Genomic DNA, 9,219 nt, shown 5'->3' on the forward strand with positions numbered 1-9,219 from the left:
ATATCCTAACACTTAACAAAAGAACATTACCAATCAAACTAGAATATTAAAGTAACAGAATGTACTAGAAAAGTGCAAACAATTAACATTTCACCATAAAAAATTTTGAAACTTTGTGTGTGTGTGTGTGTGTGTGTGTTATATATATATATATATATATATATATATATATATATATATATATATATATATATATATATATATGTGTAATAATAAATTTAAAATATCTACTCCTATAGTCGGTTTGGTTCGGTTTTTTTCAGTTATTTTTTGATTAAAACCAAACTCAAACCAAAAAGTATCGGTTTTTTGGTCGGTTTGGTTTGGTTTTCGGTTTGGTTCGATTTTTCAGGTTTTTATGAACACCCCTAGTAAGAAGACCTATGCTCGGCCTGTAGCAGTAGTAGCTCTAGGAAGGCAGGTCCGGGATGCAAAGGCGGAACCTCCATGACGACTACTGTAAATTGAACAAAATTAATTATATTATTTTTCTTTTCCACTGCTTAAATATATTGCAATCCTTGAGTATTAAATTTTATTCAATATTTTTACTGTATTGTTAATTAGGTTGATAAATTTTCAATATTATATTTTTATATTTTATAAGTTACTTTAATATGTTAGTTTTATTTTTTTATATGTTAGTTTTATTAATTTATATGCTAGTTATATTATTTTATATGTTTGTTAGTTATTCACCTATTTTTTACTAGACATGATTTAATTATTAAATAATTACATTTTTTGTTCTGGACACAATATTTGAGGCCCAGTAGCACCAATGTATCCTGAATTCTTATGTTCATGATGAAATTTTTTCCGATTTTTCACTCAACAGGTCTGTTATTTTATATGTTAGTTTTATTATTTAATATGATAATTTTATTATTTAATATGTTAGTTTTATTATTTTATATGTTTGTTTGTTTGTTATTGCTTATTTTTTACTATACTAAAATTAAATAATTAATTTTCATAACTATACAAGATTTAATTATTAAATATTTATATTTTGGTTCCGGACACAATATTTGAGGCCCAGTAGCACCAATGTATCTTGAATTCTTATGTTCTTACGTTTGTTGACAATAATCGGAGATAATTTATGTTTGAACTATTAGCTTTTTGACGTATTTTTGGGAATAAGAGATACTTAAATGATTAATTTCTATAACTACAAGGATACTACGCTAAAGGGAATTACATTATGCTACGCTAAAAGGTCATTACATTACAAATACGAGCACTACATTAGGCAACAAGATACCACTACAGGGAACTAAAGTAAAAATTTATCTAGTTTACTAGTCTTTTAGCAAATTAATAATCTAAACCGAATAAAAAAAAACAAATCAATTTAATCACTAAATAATCACGAATTACATATACAACAGTAAAAACTAACTAATTAACATTTTTTTAACAACTAATAACAATTTCTCTATTTTACAATTTTTTAAGCACACTAATACTATAGTCCGATTAAAAAACAACAAATTAGTTAAATCGCAAAACAATCACAAAATAACATAGAGCACATAAAAAATAACTAATATGCATTTTTTATACAAGTGTTAACAAAAACTACGTCGAAATGCCTCAATTTAAGGTTTTTAGAAAGTTGAAGATTTTGTGATTTTGAGCCGAAACAAGCAACAACGTCCGAGATAACACCTTAGCTAGCACGTGGGATCGGAAATCTTTACTTTTTGTGGAACGGGTGGGCTCCACTCAACTTTTTTTGGTTTAAAAATGGAAAGGGGGGGGGGGGGTATTCTGTTTTGGGGAAGGGAAGGAGATGATATATATATATATATATACAAAAGACGCTATATTTTCCCGCTTAAATTAATTCAAGTATAGCGTTTTTTGAAAAAAACGCTATACTTCACTGGCCAAACGGTCTTTAAAGTATAGTGTGGTTCCAAAAAATACTATATATATTTTGGTCATTAATTTTTTTTCCACATATTTTTGTTCTTTGAGTCCAAATGAACCACATTTGGTTCCGGACTCCGTTCTCCTTTACTAGTTTTAAGAATGAAATAATTCAAACAATTATAGAAATATGATATTTTTGTGGTGGTCTTAACTTTTGACCTTCGCTCGACCCATGGACAGAATTTCAAGGTCAATAGTTAAGAGTGTTGTCCATAAGGCAAGCGAAGGATAACATTTGCTAAACTTGAAGTTCTGCCCATTGAGCAAGCGTCTACTTTAGGGCTAATTGTGTACTTCTATATGGACTTTGGAGCTAAATCCTCATCACGGCGATCTCAAATATTCATGAAGAGGAATCTCTGTCTGGTTAGTAAATTGTTACTGTAGTATGTTAAAAGCAACATCTGCTTCAAGATGAAATTATTTAGTTCTTTCACATAGGAAATGGATTTTTCGTCCTATTCTAACCCCTATTATCTTCTACCTTCTCTTTTTTCCTTTCCATCCACTAATTAGAACTATCAAAGGCTCGTGGGAAACTACTATAAGTTGAAGGCTTTTCAGCGTTTCCTATTAAACTACTAAGTAAATTTGAGAATAGTGTATAGGCCAAAATCTGTCTTAAAGAAAATTTGGCGTGAAGCGGCATTATGGAAAGGATCGGCCGAGGTCGGCCAGGAAGCATCAAAGTTCGTGGCCGAGGAGCCAACCACTGCCGAGGTCGATTGTTGTGTAAATAGCTGTAACGGTCATTATTTGAAATAAGACCACTACTAGAATTCCGAAAAAAGCGACCAGCAAAAGAGACCAACGTTGGTCGCTTATTGGCCAAAAAGAGACCAAAAAGCGACCAACCACGCCCGGTCGATATTAAGCTGGTCCCTTTACCTTAGGGACCAAAGTTGGTCGTTAAATAGCGACCATCGTTGGTCTCCCAGGTAAAAGGACCAAATTTTCCGGGCAAAGCATATAGCGACCAACTTTGGTCGCTCAAATATTTTAATATTATATATTTGGCGACCAAAGTTGGTCTCCAGATGTAAATAACGTTTTATTTTTATTTATTTTTAATCATATTAAGCGTAAAACAAGGTGATGTAGCTCTGGAGGTATTAGGCATACCGTACATTATTCTGTACTTGCTCGCACTTGCACTTTCGCAATAGATGAAATGGCACTATACAAGGTTGGGCAGAATCACAGCCAAAACCCAGCTTTATGCAATTCTTAGCTGGCTGAAAAGCTTGCAAAGACAATGCAAGTATAGGGATGATACTCTATGCATCACACAAAAGGAAACTAAGTAATATAGAGTTAGTATTAAAATAGATACAAGCCAGTTTTCTGAACGTGACATTGACCTCCCTTCAATCACGGCACCATATAAAACTTAGANTATATATATATATAGCGTCTTTTGTTAAGACGATAAATTTTCCCGCTTAAATTAATTCAAGTATTGCATTTTTTTGAAAAAACGGTATACTTAACTGGCCAAACGGCCGTTAAAGTATAGCGTGGTTCAAAAAAACGCTATACATATTTTAGTCACTAAGTTTTTTTTTCACATATTCTTGTTTTCTGAGTCCAAAAGAACCACACTCTCCAAGCGTGGTGTGTTCTCCTTAGGTCTAAAGTATGTCTCCTTCCCCTTAAAAGAACGTTTTCTTGATGTATTTATAAAGGCTAGGGTTTGTTGGGGCGAATTGGGCTTCTCCTAATTCGGATAGGAGAAGCTAAAATTTTCTACTTCGGTCCCGATCTCGCGAAGTGACCTCGCTTTGCTGTCCGGGACTTTTTTGGTTTCTTCTGCTCTGGTCCCGGTCTCGCGAAAGGACCCTCACTTCGCTGTCCGGGACCTTGTCACCAAACTTATACTTTTTCCAGATTCTTCCTTGTTTTACTTCACTTTGCACGAAAACTTTCCAAATCACTTCCAATTGGCCCCTACACATATAAATAACACTATTAAGCTCAAGTCACAAATATTAACACACAAATTAACAAAATCGAGGTATAATGCAAGGTAAACCAAAAACATGGATTTTTAGTCAAACATCCTGTAGTTTAAGTAACACATAGAAAAACCGAGTCCTTCAATAATCTAGTGCACTTGAAAATTGAACATCACACAAATCACTTCCTCTTACGTGGTACTGAAGTATAAAAGATTATTGTTACTTGCATTTTATGCATTAATGTTTACTGTTAATAACCTTAATGGCTAGCAAGTACATCAGGTAGTACAAAGAACATCAGAGCTTTTGCAGGTGTAGGATTTGACAGCGAGAGCTACGTACTTAGCAAACTTTCTAGGAATTCTACTTGCTTCCATTTCTTGAGACAAAACCTGCAAATATTAATACCCAATCTCAAATCAACTAATTTAAAAGTTTAAACCCCATATCACTGACTAATTTTTTATTTGAAAGCCTAAAAAGTACTCTTCCACATTTTGGGAAAAAAGAAAGAAAATACTAAAAGAACGAAGGGGTGAAGAAAAATGGAGTACTTTAATCACATTCCTACTAATTCACGAATTTTGTTGAGGTTTAACTAATTCTGAAGTGTTTTTTTTAAAAAAAAAAAAAATTGAAGTTGGAGTTGTTTGCATCTTCTTAGTATTTTACCCTCTAGTCTTTTTATGATTCGTGAAACCATTAAAAAGTTTAATCTGACCATAATATGAACAGTAGACAGGGTTAATTTGGAACTATTACCTTATAAAAACACATATTCCACTAGCTAGTAGTATTACTACTATCTCTTTTATATTAGGCATTTAGTTTACTGGCTTTATGCGAACGTTTAAAATTCAATATGCACATATAAAAAGTAGTAATGCGTAATTTTGCAACGAAAAATATTTGATGGATCATCCTTTGATACATATATTTCCACCCGTTAGTATTGATTCAATTAAGGGAAGGTAATAAGGTTTCCAATAATGTATAGGTATGAAAACTTCCATTCAATTAATTCAAATTCGCAAGGCCAGATATATCCATTAGAAAGGGTAAAGTACTTCCTATAAAAAGATTTTCTCTGATTGTACCATTTAAGTTGTATATAATACTGATAATTGGAGCCATGTTCATGTAAAGGAAGGTTGGTCAAACAAACCAAAAATCGTCATTCTTACAATGAGAGTCTCGTCAAAGTCCAAAGTCTCATGTTCTCAAGTCCTTGGCTTAGAATGTCATAATCTTTATCCCTAAATTCCGGATGACCCTAATTTTATTTATTTTATTATATATATTGCTAGACAAAAAGTGTGTGCATTTTTTTGAAGAATGTGCAAAATTCTAATCTCACATGTAAGTTTCCCTTGTCAGTATAGAAGCTTGAATTAAAATTTAAATGGGAGGCCCCCACTTCACCTCCTTATTATTTTACGTTTATTATCATTATTATTTTTTCAAAAAAATAAAATAAAATATCGAAGACACAGGCCCCTCAATTTAAGAAATTCCAACTTATGACTGTTCTATTAACTAATTTAATTAATTAAATCCCAAGTGGTTCACATCTTTTCATATGTCCCTTGACCAACTATTCATCCTTTTCAAATGCTAAACATAAATTCATTGCTCTTTCAAAACATTGAACTCCTCCATAAACAATAACTTAATTCCATTATAATAAAAAATATTCTATCAAGAGAGCAAAGAATATGGTGTTTCAATAAGCATGAGTTAATTTTTGATGCCAAAGTTGACCGATTTCATTTCAGAGTAAAGTAAGTCGGCAATGCATGCAATCACACTTATTTTTCACAGTTTGAACTTTATATGTGTGTAGTAAATACTCACCTATTACTACAGAATAGTTAATGGATATACAATAGTTTTTATCTTCATCGATTTAAAATCTTGAATCCACATTTGAATTTTTCCACAATTACATTTTCCTTGTTTCTGGTGTTCTAATGTGGAATTGAAGAGAATCAAGGAATCTATCATATGTGACATGAATTAACTTAAGGGGGGAAAAGAAACATTTAGTGGATGAGTCAGGGATCATAGATTTTGTCCACGTCATATAAGAAAGATGATAGATGACTAGTATTTTAATGAAACCTCAATTATATAATGTCTTTGTTTTTTTAATCATATCTCAATTCTCACATTTGTCCCACTCCTTAACTTATACTAGTTCAATAATTTTATGAAATAAAGCCACTATAGAGACCAGAAGAGTGGTGGCAAAGCATTATGGAGTTTAGAAATCATAGTAACAAAAAGACATAAAAAGGGGTTGACCAAATTTTTTGATTTTATGACTATGATTAAGGGGTTTTCTTTCTTGTTGTGTGGGGGTTTATGTTGTTCCCAATGCCATTTAGGCATGTGAGTCAAGAAAAGTTAAAAGTGTCATGTTAGAACTGCTTAAGTAATGGACTAATAGTGATTAGTGACCCACTAATTATATTAATTTCTTTTTGCTTAGATACTTATTGCTTTACATGTGTTTCAAACTCCTTTTTTTTTGCACTTTTGACTCTAGCCTTTTATAACTCACTTTCGGACAAGACAGAGATCCATAAATTGCTTAGAGAATTTCTCTCTTTTTGAACACACAAAAAATTAATTTCCTACTTTCCCCTCTTCATTTATTTGTTACTATTTTTTTTTTTTTTATTGATTAGATTTTCTTCTGCGATTCTTTGAAAAATCTCTAACTTAGCTTTGACCATGTTACTTTTTCGTCTTATGTGATCTTTACCACAATGTTATAACGGAAAGAAATTAAAAAATGAAGTTCAAGCCTGAAATAGCATCCATACAAATTTAACCACTTACTATAACATTTTATTACTTTATTTTTTCAGATTATCATATTAGACTTATTACGGAGAGTGCTCCATTATTGGATGTGGTTGAGATATGAACTCAACAGTTGAATATTGTTTATTAAATAGCCACTTATTAATTGATTCGTAATATTTTTTTCTTCCCTTTCTTCCTATTTAGGAGAATCTGTAGTGTATCTACACTTTCCTTCCAGCGTGACTCGAACCCAGGACCTAATGATCCTTTACCAAACTGAGCAAGTCTCACTTGTCATCAATTCGTAACTGAAAAAAGAAAGACAAAACCAAACTTATAGGAAACTTGCCTACAAGATAAGTTAACTCAATTGATTATAGTATCTGCGCAAAAATTGACATTTCTTTTCGTAAGTTGCATGTTAATATTGGATAAAATGCAATTGCAGAAAACAATTCCTTTGATCATCGTTAGTGTCACAATCATTGCCTAGAAATATAAACCCCGATAAAAAAACTCGAATAAAATAAGACAATTCTTATATCTAAGCAATTAAATCAGTAATTATTAGTTACACTGTATTTATTTAGTTGTAGCAGGTTGAGGTTTTATAAGCATTTACTCTTCAAAAGGAAAGGATAGAAGAAATTCTTTAACTTTAGCATACTAATAATGTAAATATTTTGTTTACACTATCAAGCCATTTAGAAGGTAACCACAATAATACTATATCAATTACGAATTGTTGACCTAGAAAATAGGAGCAATATCATACTATTAAATTATATTGATATAACAACAACAATATGTTGGGCTTTAAACTTGGTGTAGCTTAATTTTAAGCTTGGTGTAGCTTAAAGAGGGTGAATGGGAAATGGAGGAAAAATATGTCACGACCCAGATTTTCTACCGTCGGGATCGTGATGGCGCCTAACTTTTCGAAATGCTAGGCAAGCCAACAGATAAAGATCTAATATGCTAACCGCTATCCAAGGCAGTGAATAATCAATAATTAAACTAAAACAAGGTAAAGAAGTGCGAAAATTTATAATAATCCAAAAACTAATACACGACTACCCAAAATCTGGTGTCACAATCCACGAACTTCTAAGAGTCACTACAAATACTGGTTCAAAGAAAATACATCTGTTCTCGAAATAAAAGAAAACATGGAAACTAGGATAACTGGAAGGGGACTCCAGGGTCTGCGAACGCCGGCAGATCAACCTTGGGTCTCCTGATGGACTGAAGGCAGAACCCAACTCTGATCAACGCGGTCTAGTATCGAAATCTGCACAGAAAGTGCAGAGTGAAGTATCAGTACACCCAACCCCATGTACTGGTAAGTGCCGAGCCTAACCTCGGCGAAGTAGTGACGAGGCTAGGACACGACAATAATATGAACCTGTGCAGTTAAATCATATACGAGAAAATAACAACAAATGGAAATTAAGCAGATAATAACGGGAAGGGGGAAAACATGCTGAGGGGGATATCAAACACTGAAAGTAGTACAGTAAAGAAACGTAGTAAATAACATGCTTTGGTCCAACAAAAGTAATAACATAGCAAAGAACTGCACGGCATCACCCTTTGTGCTCTTACTCTCGTCCTTACCATAAGAAACAATAGAAACGGCACGCCATCACCCTTCATGCATTAACTCTCTCATAACATGGCACGGCATCACCCTTCGTGCATTATCACTCACAAAATACGGCACGACATCACCCTTTGTGCATTATCACTCACTCAAAATACATTGCACGGCATCACCCTTCGTGCTTTAACACTCTCCCCCACCAAAACAATGAACAATAACAACAGAGAGATAGAAATATCAAGAACCAGTCTTACTTCAACATTTAATTCCACAATACCAGTCTCAACTCCGAGTTAACACTCAATCAGTACCAAACTTCATAAAACATGATAAGAGTTGTTCAACACATGGAATAACAAGTCTAAACATGAAATATGATCAAAGAGTACAACAGTTACAAGAATAAGACTATCTCGCATGAAATGACTCGACGACAACGCATAGGTACCCGTCACCTTACCTATACGTTGTACTCAATATCAAACACGTAGCAAATAGATTCAACAATACCTAGTCCCTCTAGCTAAGGTTAGCCACAACACGTACCTCGATTCCACGACCGAGCTCAAGCCTCAATCACCGCTTTTCCGTTAGTTTCCACCTCCAAACCACTCGTATCTAGTCACAATTAACTTAATAATATCAATTATCGCTAAAGAAATCAATTCCAATGCACAATTACAAGTTTCCCAGCATTTTTCCCAAATAGTCAAAAACTGACCTCGGGCCCGCTTGGTCAAAACTCGAGGTTCGGACCAAAACCCATTCACCCATACACCCCCAAGCCCAAATATGTAATTAGTTTTGGAACCCGATCCCAAATTGAGGTCTAAATTCCCAAATTTGCAAAATCCCCAATTCTTCCTAAAATCCCTAATTCTACCATGAAAGAACAAGATTTAGGGC

Source organism: Nicotiana attenuata, unplaced genomic scaffold (assembly GCF_001879085.1).
Source record: "Nicotiana attenuata strain UT unplaced genomic scaffold, NIATTr2, whole genome shotgun sequence".
Taxonomy (NCBI): domain Eukaryota; kingdom Viridiplantae; phylum Streptophyta; class Magnoliopsida; order Solanales; family Solanaceae; genus Nicotiana; species Nicotiana attenuata.